Source organism: Peromyscus leucopus, chromosome 10 (genome assembly GCF_004664715.2).
Source record: "Peromyscus leucopus breed LL Stock chromosome 10, UCI_PerLeu_2.1, whole genome shotgun sequence".
Classification (NCBI taxonomy): Eukaryota; Metazoa; Chordata; class Mammalia; order Rodentia; family Cricetidae; genus Peromyscus; species Peromyscus leucopus.
The window spans coordinates 74244863-74254697 of record NC_051071.1 but is presented as its reverse complement, the minus strand read 5'-3'; the positions used below and the strand labels follow the sequence as shown (position 1 = coordinate 74254697).

Here is a 9835-nt window from a genome sequence, read left to right as displayed (position 1 = left end):
TCTTTAGCTCTTTGTTTCTTCCTTTTCTCATGTGGTCTTCATTTACCATGGTCTCCTACTCCTTGTTCTGCCTCTCTTTTCTTGATCCAGCTAGGATCTCCCGCTCTCTTTTCCTCGACCCTCGCCATTCATTGCTCCCACTCATGTCCAGGCTGTTCATGTAGAACTCATCCATTTCTCCGTGTCTTTCTTGGGGTCCCGTTTTCCAGGTAGCCTCACTGGTGATGTGAGTAACAGTCCAGTCATCCTTGTTCTACATCTAGCATCTTCCTATGAGTGAGTACATACCATATTTGTCTTTCTGAGTGTGGGTTACCTCACTCAGGATGATTTTTTCTAGATCCATCCATTTGCCTACAAACCTCATGATGTCCTTGTTTTTCTCTGCTGAGTAGTATTCCATTGTGCATCTGTGCCACTATTTATTTATCCATTCTTCAGTTGAAGGGCATCTAGGTTGTTTCCAGGTTTTGGCTATTACAAACAATGCTGATATGAACATAGCTGAGCAAGTGCTCTTGTGGTATGATTGAGCATTTCTTGGGTATATGCCCAGGAGTGGTATAGCTGGATCTTGGGGGAGATTGATTCCCAATTTTCTAAGAAAGCGCCATATTGATTTCCAAAGTGGTTGTACAAGCTTCATTCCCACCAGCAGTGGAGGAGAGTTCCCCTAGTTCCACATCCTCTCCAGCATAAAGTGTCTTCAGTGTTTTTGATCTTAGCCATTCTGACAGGCATAAGGTGGTATCTCAGAGTTGTTTTGATTTGCATTTCCCTGATGATTAGGGATGTTGAGCAATTCCTTAAATGTCTTTCAGCCATTTGAGTTTCCTCTGTTGAGAATTCTCTGTTTAGTTCTAAAGCCCATTTCTCAATTGGACTGTTGGTTGTTTTGATGTCTAATTTCTTGAGTTCCTTATATATTCTGGATATCAGTCCTCTGTCACATGTGGGGTTGGTGAAGATCTTTTCCCATTCTGTAGGCTGTCGCTTTGCCTTGTTGAACGTATCCTTTGCTCTACAAAAGCTTCCCAGTTTCAAGAGGTCCCATTGATTGATTGTTTGTCTCAGTGTCTGCGCTACTGGTGTTATATTTAGGAAGTGATCCCCTATGCCAATGCATTCAAGACTACTTCCTACTTTTTCTTCTAGCAGGTTCAGAGTAGCTGGATTTATGTTGAGGTCCTTGATCCACTTGGACTTAAGTTTTGTGCACAGGGACAGATATGGATCTATTTGCAGCCTTCTACACGTTGATATCCAGTTATGCCAGCACCATTTGTTGAAGATGCTTTCTTTTTTCCATTGTATACTTTTGGCTTCTTTGTCAAAAATTATATATTCATAGGTGTGTGGGTTAATGTCAGGGTCTTCAATTCGATTCCATTGGTCCACATGTCGATTTTTATGCCAATACCAAGCTGTTTTTATTACTGTAGCTCTATAGTAGAGCTTGAAGTCAGGGATTGTGATGCCTCCAGAGGTTGTTTTATTGTACAGGATTCTTTTGGCTATCCTGGGTTTTTTGTTTTTCCATATGAAGTTGAGTATTATTCTTTCCAGGTCTGTGAAGAATTGTGTTGGTATTTTGATGGGGATTGCATTGAATCTGTAGATTGCTTTTGGTAAGATTGCCATTTTTACTATGTTAACCCTGCCTATCCATGAGCATGGGAGATCTTTCCATTTTCTGACATCTTCTTCAATTTCTTTTTTTAGGGACTTAAAGTTCTTGTCATGTAGGACCTTTACTTGCTTGGTTAGTGTTACCCCAAGGTATTTTATGTCATTTGTGGCTCTTGTAAAGGGTGATGTATCTCTAATTGCCTTCTCAGCTTCTTTGTCAATTGTATATAGGAGGGCTACTGATTTTTTTGAGTTGATCTTGTATCCTGCTATGTTGCTGAAGGTGTTTATAAGCTTTATCAATTCCTGGGTGGAATCTTTGGGGTCAGTCAAGTATACTATCATGTCATCTGCAAATAGGGAAATCTTGACTTCTTCCTTTCCAATTTGTATCCCCTTAATCTCCTTATGTTGTCTTATTGCTCTGGCTAGAATTTCAAGTACTATATTGAATAAGTATGGGGAGAGTGGACAGCCTTGCCTCATTCCTGATTTTAATGGAATTGCTTTGAGTTTCTCTCCATTTAATTTGATGTTGGCTGTTGGCTTGCTGTAAATTGCCTTTATTATGTTTAGGTATGTTCCCTGTATTCCTGATCGCTCCAAGACCTTTGTCATGAAGGGGTGTTGGATTTTGTCAAATGCCTTTTCTGCATCTAGTGAGATGATCATGTGTTTTTTTCTTTGAGTTTTTTTATATGGTGTATTACATTGATGGACTTTTGTATGTTGAACCACCCTTGCATCCCTGGGATGAAGCCTACTTGATCATGGTGGATAATTGTTCTGATGTGTTCTTGCAGTCTCCTGCTTTGAATGAGCCCAGCTAGGACTGAGCTGCCTAGGGGGCACTGGAGGCAGCATCAGCAGTGTGAGTGTGGGGCCTCCTGGAGCCTCAGTGGGCACGCAGGGAGGGGGAGGGGCAGGTGTTGGTTTCCACCATGGCTGTCACTCAGTTTGGGTTCTTTAAAGTTTGTACCTGCCTAGCAATCCTGTTCTCCTTCCCAGAGAGATTAATATGCAGATCTGACATCAGAAGGAGATTAGCTGGAGATCAAAATAGCTTTGCCCACCCCAACTGATTATCCTCTGTCCCTAAGCAGACAGATGTGGAGGAGTGGACTTCCTGGGATGAAGATGTACCCACAAGTGTGAAGACTGATGGAGGGAATGGGACTGTGGCAACACAACAAAGCTCTCTGGAACCTGTTTCAGGGACATGACACCAGCTATGAGGAAAACTCAGAAAACCGTCATTAAGAAGAGAGAGGTGGTGGATTTTGGTATCCCAAATGATAGCACAGGTTTTTCCAGGAGATTGCCTTTTATCCTTCAATCTTCATAACTGGGTGACTTAGACACCTGGGAAGAAAATACTGGTGCATGGGAAGAGGAAGAAGACGCAGCCTGGCAAGCAGAAGAAGTTCTGAGGCAGCAGAAAATTGTAGCAGAGAAAAGAGAACAGCAAAGAAAGAAGATGGAGAAGGAAGCTCCGTGTCTGATGAAGAAGAAGCAAAACAAAAACAGTGTGAAATTTCCTAACACATACTTGCCTGTCACATCCCAGTGCCAATAAGAGAAGTCTGGGTCCTCAGCCTACAGGACAAGCATTTGTATAGACTGTATAGAATTTTCAGAATACAAATGCAATGTTTTATCTTAATGTGTTTATTGAGCCATCCAAGATGTCAGGAATCTCCCACAATGCCTTGAGCTGTTAATAATCAAGACTCAAAACACAAGAATAATGAAACAATTATTTTCTTCAACATGATCCAAATATAAGACAATTGTTTGCTGTAGAGAAGTTATTCCAAGTGGAATAAACCAGATCAGCACCTCCCCAGCTAGTGTTTCTAGCTGAATTAATTGGGTGAAAACCAAAAAACAACAACCATCTCCAGGATGAGTTCAACACAAACTTGACAAAGAACATTCCAGAGGCTTCCCAGTTAGATTCTGCATTGCATAAACCCTGAAGATTTTGCAGATTATCTTCACTGAGATGTGAAGAATGTGAGTGCAAGCCGCTGCTCTTTACTCAGACCATGGTGACCTGGTGTGAACCACCAGTCTCTTAATAACACCAAAGCCTAGAGTGAGATTTACCATTCCTTTCTTACTGTGTTACCATAGGCAGTTGGTTAGTCTCTAATTGCTCCTGTGTCAAGGTCTGGAGAATGTCAGTGATGACAGGAATTATATAGAGTGGCGCTTAGTTTGAAATAATTTACCATGAGTTAAGCTTCTAGAATAGAGTTTGGCACATGCAAACAAGGTGTGACATACACAATAATGTTCCATGGTGAAAACTTTTAGCAATTTTTTTCCAATACAGGGTCTCACTGTGAAGCTCTGTCTATTCTAGAATTCACTATGTAGACCAGGCTGTTCTTAAACTCATGAAGATCAGCCTGCCTCGCCTCCCAAGTGCTGGGATTAAAGATTGCACCACCATGCCCAGCTGCAACTATCCATTTTTAAGAGATTAAGTCTCCATTACGTATTCTGTCACTGATGATTGATATGACATAATTTCCCCCTTTTGTAACTATGTCCTACTTTCATGGATGACCTCTGTTTCTTGGTATTAGGAACCACTTGACAACATGTCATGCATTTTATCCATTGTTACATGATACAATTTCAGTTGGAACTAAATGATGGAGGAGGCCATTCACTCTTTAACTCTATGCATTTTGTATGTGTTTATACAGTAGTGGCTCTTCTTCCTCCAGTCTTTTTCTGTTATTTATTTATTTTTTTGCAATGATTCTCTTTAAAAATAATTGCCTTGCTCCAGGAATGGGAAAGGTTTATGATCTCCTGGGTAAACTGGGAGTTAAGCATAGAGGGGAGGAGATGGGAGGTGGGTACATGAGGACTCGAGATGGCTGAGTTGGGGGAAAGATGGGGAGGGAAAGCAATGAAAGAGATATCTTGACAGAAAGTACCATTAAGGGGATGTGGAGAAATCTGCAGCTAGGGAAAATCTCAGGATCTTACAAGCCTGTCCCCAGCTAAGACTCATAGCAATGGTGGAGAGGACGCTTGAACTAACCTTCCCCTACACTCAGCTTGGTGTGTACTCTAATTGTCATCATGGAACCTACATCTAGTGACTGATGGAAGCAGATGCAGAGACCCACAGCCAACACTTGGCCAAGATCCTGGAGATGAGTTGAAGAGAGGAAGGAAGGATTATAGGAGCTGTTGAAGAAGCCTCTCTAATGACAACTGGGCTAGGCACCAGTTTATGAGTATAGTAGAATGTCATTAGGAATCACTTCATTGACTTCATTTTTCACCTATTAGTGAGGATCTACCCTAGGTCTCTGGGCTATCTAGTTTCCAGTTCCTGGTATCCAAGTGGTTGCTGGCCATCCAGGCAGTGTCAGGCATGGGCTTCAACAAACTGACTGAGAAAGAAATCAGGTAAGCAACACCCTTTACAATAGCCAAACAAGCTTGTACCCATCAGTGACTACCAGCCCTAAAAGAACATCAGTCCTGGAGAGCTGTCTGGGTGGTGGGCTTTAGGCAGTAGCCTTCTGTATCTCAGTGAGCTCTGAGTGCATTACCTCTCTAGGAGGACTTTGATCTAGGTGTTTGAGAGCCAATAAAACCTGTAGGGTTGCCTTTGTGGCCACCCGCTGTTGGTGAACCTGTTGCAGAAGACATATGAATAGGAGAAGGATTAGTCAAATATTCAGTCTCAAGGACATTGGTAGGACCCTAGTCATATTTATTGTGCTAATTGAAGTCTTTCTGGTGATACATTAGTGACCTTGTAGGTGGTGAAGCAATTGCTTGATATCTAGGGTCAAGTGCCAGTAATGACATAATCCTTACTAATGCCACAGTAGTGGGGCAAATCATATATTACCCCTCTGAAGCTTCTTCTTTGATGAACGTCTCTTGCTCTGCCGCCTGATGCACATCTCTGGAGGGTATCCACATCAGCATGGTGGTATTCTGGGGAAAAATGCAAGCATACCCTTGCCCCCAGGTTAATAGGGGAGTAGGGTGTTGCTATTAAAGGGTGATGGGATCCCTCCAACGTACCAAGGGCAATGGTGTCTCCCCAGGCAGGTAAATAAGCATGTTGTCCAATTTGGGCTTGTGTGACAGGGTTAATATATAGTCCTCAGCCCATTAGCATCTCAAGAGAAACTGTGATGTTGTACTCTATATTAAGACAAGCCTGAGCCTTAACCCTGTCATCATAGGCAGCTCACCAATTAAGGAAGACCAAAGGCTCTAACACAGCCTTCATCAAATAGTGCCAGTCATAATAAGTCTATAATCGTATTGCCCATTGCCGTAAGACTTGCTCAAAACACAGCAAGTCAGGATCCGATTCATTAGCAGCCTTACAGACCAAAGACAGGTCTGCAAGAGGAGCAGGTATTCAAGGCTGGTTGGCGACATTGGGGCCCACATTAACTGGAAATGCCATGGTGGGCATGTGCAGCGTGCAGCGCCATAGATGGAACAGGCTGGGAGGTATGCAGAGCAGCTGGCTCGGCAGGCAGACATCCAGCCAAATCACTCTGTGGATACTGCAGTGGTGGGGTGGCCGCTCAAGGCATGGGGGGAGCAGAGAGAGGGGCTGCCGGTGTAGGCTTGGGCGCTACCGCAATCATTTCCTCTCTCTTTCCATCCCTTTCCTTCACTTTACGCCTATTCTCACCCATTTCCTTGTCAGCAGAGGCAGAGGAAATATCAGTCATGGATGGAATGAAGGTGATAGACAAATTGGTGTTACATTGTTCCTGGAAGTGCTTATTGTGGGCCTTAATGACCTCCTCAGTAGAGGAGAACTTGAGGCCAGAGATTATAGCCAACAAAATAGGCATGAAAAATAATTGGAAGGTTATTCCTGAGGCCACTTTCCTTTTTCTGGCCAGGAACAGAACTCTCATCCAAAGATCAGGTTCCCACATATTCTCTGAAGAGATCCATGGAGCAAGCACTACCAACTACTGATCCATCTCTCCAGGCATCACAACCCACAAGCACATGCATGCACTCATGAACACACACACACACACACACACACACACACACACACACACACACACACCACGTACACACTCATGCACGCACAAACAAAACTAAAAATAGACTGTGGCTCCATTTCCTGAGGGTCCAGCCCTCATATGGAAATGCCAGGTGAGCCTGAACAAAAGTATGTGCCACCCTACCATACAGACAGATTCACAAACAAGACAATCAACAAGAAGAAATGGGGAGGGGGGAGTCCCCAGCATTTACCTGCTGAAGGGACCAAAAGCTCGCAATGTAGAGGTCCTGCTCACAGAAACACACCACTCAAGGGGTGCACAACCAGCACTGCATGTGAGGAAAGGGAGACAAACAGGTCCCTGTTCGGGTGCCAGATGTGGCAGGGTCCTGTGCTGTTGTTCCCTTTCGGGGAGGGGGCCAAGTAGACACAGAGTCAATGACACAAACTCCGGGAGAATGTTGAAACAACAAGTTCAGTTTATTCAGGAAGAGGCAAGCCTTATATACCTTTCACTCAACCCTGCGGGGAGGTCTGACTTCTACAGTCAAGCAGGTGTGATGGGAACTGCTGTACAGTGCCTAGAGCAGTGGTTCTCAACCTTTCTAATGCGGTGACCCTTTAATACACTTCCTCGTGTTGTGGTGACCCCCAACAATAACATTATTTCTGCTACTACTTCATAACTGTAGTTTTGCTACTGTTATGAATCATAATGTTAAATATTTGGAGATGGAGGCTCGTGTAAGGGGTCGCAGCCCACAGGCTGATAACCACTGGTCTAGATTGTGTTAGATTTGGTGACCTTTTGTTCTTTGTCCCATCCTCTCAGGTGCTAATCTTGGAAGCTGTGATAGAAGCAATATCTTTCATGAACTGGGTTGAAAAGCAACCTTGGAGATTCTTTGGCAGATAAATCCAAAGAGGCTCCAAAAGTGGGTCCCTCAGAAGATGGGAAACAGTTCTTGCTGCATTGTATCAAAGGGCCACAGAGGAAAATACCCTCCATGGATAAGTCCTAAAACTCACTGTCTTGAAATTTTCAATGCAATACTTCTCACTTCGTAGGGGATAAGAGATAGTTTGTTCTGGGGCCATATATGTGTGACCATAGTCAGTATTGACCGATTTAAGTTACCCCAAATTACAGGTTTCCATGTAGCAAAAATTTCATGAAATTTTTATGACAACAGAACAAAAAAGTTACAAATCAAGAGGCACTTTTCAAATACATTGGTGGAGACATCAGGTAGGTGGGGTACAGTAAATTGTGGAACTCTTTCCTGTGGACTCAGATGCTATCTGATGATGTCAGTCTTTTGGATGGTAGTAGCTTGAAGTCTGCTAATATGTTCCAAAAGGTTTTACTGCTTAGTTTGTTAGGGAGGCTATAGGTAGACCAAGATAAGTTGCAATTAACTCTGGACCTGTAACATGGCATTCTATTCACAGTCATTGAAATTATCAGTTGATCAAAGCTGCAGAAGCTTTGTTGTAAAGTGTGGTTCTTTGTAGGATTACATTTGCAGCAGTAAATCTTAAATGAGGTGCTGAAGTGACCAAGGTAACAGTATCCTGTCCTCAACTTGCCCTAATTCAAATTTGACTTACCTCATTTTTTTAGCCCTTAAAACCTCTGAGCAGTTACAGCTGCCTTGGCAGCACATTTGAGGCTTTCCATGACCCTGACCACAGTGGCTCAGATGTATAACCAAAACAAATGTTACCTGGTTCCCCTGATCTACACCCAGCAATAATGTCATTGTATTATTTTCCTTTGTAAGCCATGTACCCCTGAGCTTCCATGCCAAGAGTTTTTTTTTTAGATTTTTTTATTAAGAAAATTTTTTTCATTTCATTTCACACAAAAATCAAAGATCCCCCTCTTCTCTCCTCCCACCTCCCAGCCTCCCCCTCAACTCCCCCACTCCCTCCCTACAAGAAGGCAAGGCCTCCCATGGGGAGGCACATCCAATAGACGCAGGTCCAAGCCCCTCCCCCTGCATCAAGGCTGTGCCAGGTGTCCCATCATAGGTACTGGGTTCCAAAAAGCCCGCTCATGCACCAGGGATGGATTCTAATCCTACCGCCAGGGCCCACTCCTCCTAAGCATAGCAAACTACACAATTGTCTTGCCATGCAGAGGGCCTAGTCCAGTCCCATGAAGGCTCCATAGCCATTGATCCAACTTTCATGAGTTCCCACTAGTTTGGTTTGGTCATTTCTGCAGGTTTCCCCATCATGAACTTGATAGACTTGCTCATAGAATCCCTCTTCTCTCTCTCTGACTGGACTCCTGGAACTCTGTCTGGTGTTTCCATGCCAAGAGTTCTTTAAGGCAAGAGTCTGCTCATAGTTGTTGGCTAATAAAGGACTCTAATTTGTCTTTATAGGCATGATGATATGTAAATTTATGGCCTGAACTAGAAGAGTATCTTTCATCTGTAAGATATTATAACTTGGTTAGGTAAGGGTGTTTAGGTGAATGATTCTAAAAATAAAGGACACCAAGGACATCTCCATGTTTGGAAGTTCTTATCACACATAGATTTTCTTTACTTAGGTGACCCACATGAAAAGCTTTCATAGCTTACAAGCTTATTATATAGTGCTTACTTTGAAAAATTAATTAACTAGCCAGTTTATTTAGTGTGTGTGTATGTGTGCTCATGCACGTGGGTAATCCAGGGGTGTGGTTACATGTGTGCGCAGTGTTCACAAGTGTCAGAGGGCAATGTCCCACGTGAGCCAGCGGGTGTCTTCCACTTTTTTTTTTTTTGAGACAAGGTCTCTCATTGTCCTAAAAATTTATCATGTAGGCTGAGTCAGCTGGCAGTGAAGCTCCAGGAATTCTTACATTTCTACTTTTCATCTTACAATCCTGGGATTACAGGAGTATGTTGTTGTTCCTGACTTTTTACATGGGTTCTATGTCTCTAACCTTGGGACCTTGTGTTTGTGAGGCGGACCCTCCACGGATGGCTCACCTTCCTGGTCTCTTACACGGCTCCCTTTAATCATTTTCTGCCTCACACATTTTTTCTTTTGAAGAATCCACTGGGACTAACTTTTATGTAGGTGTGTTACTGCAGAAGTAGAATCTGTCTGCATACCCTATTTAGCATCTAAAACTTAAAAGACTGTAGTGTTATGTTTACACACCTTTAGCAGTCAAAAGAT

At 43.1% G+C, this 9835-nt stretch overlaps 1 pseudogene; it reads left to right on the top strand.

Annotated features, from left to right (window-relative positions):
- Nucleotides 1–2570: 2570 nt before the first annotated feature.
- On the top strand, nt 2571–3935 carry LOC114689610 (annotated as a pseudogene).
- The last annotated feature ends 5900 nt before the right edge of the window (nt 3936–9835 follow it).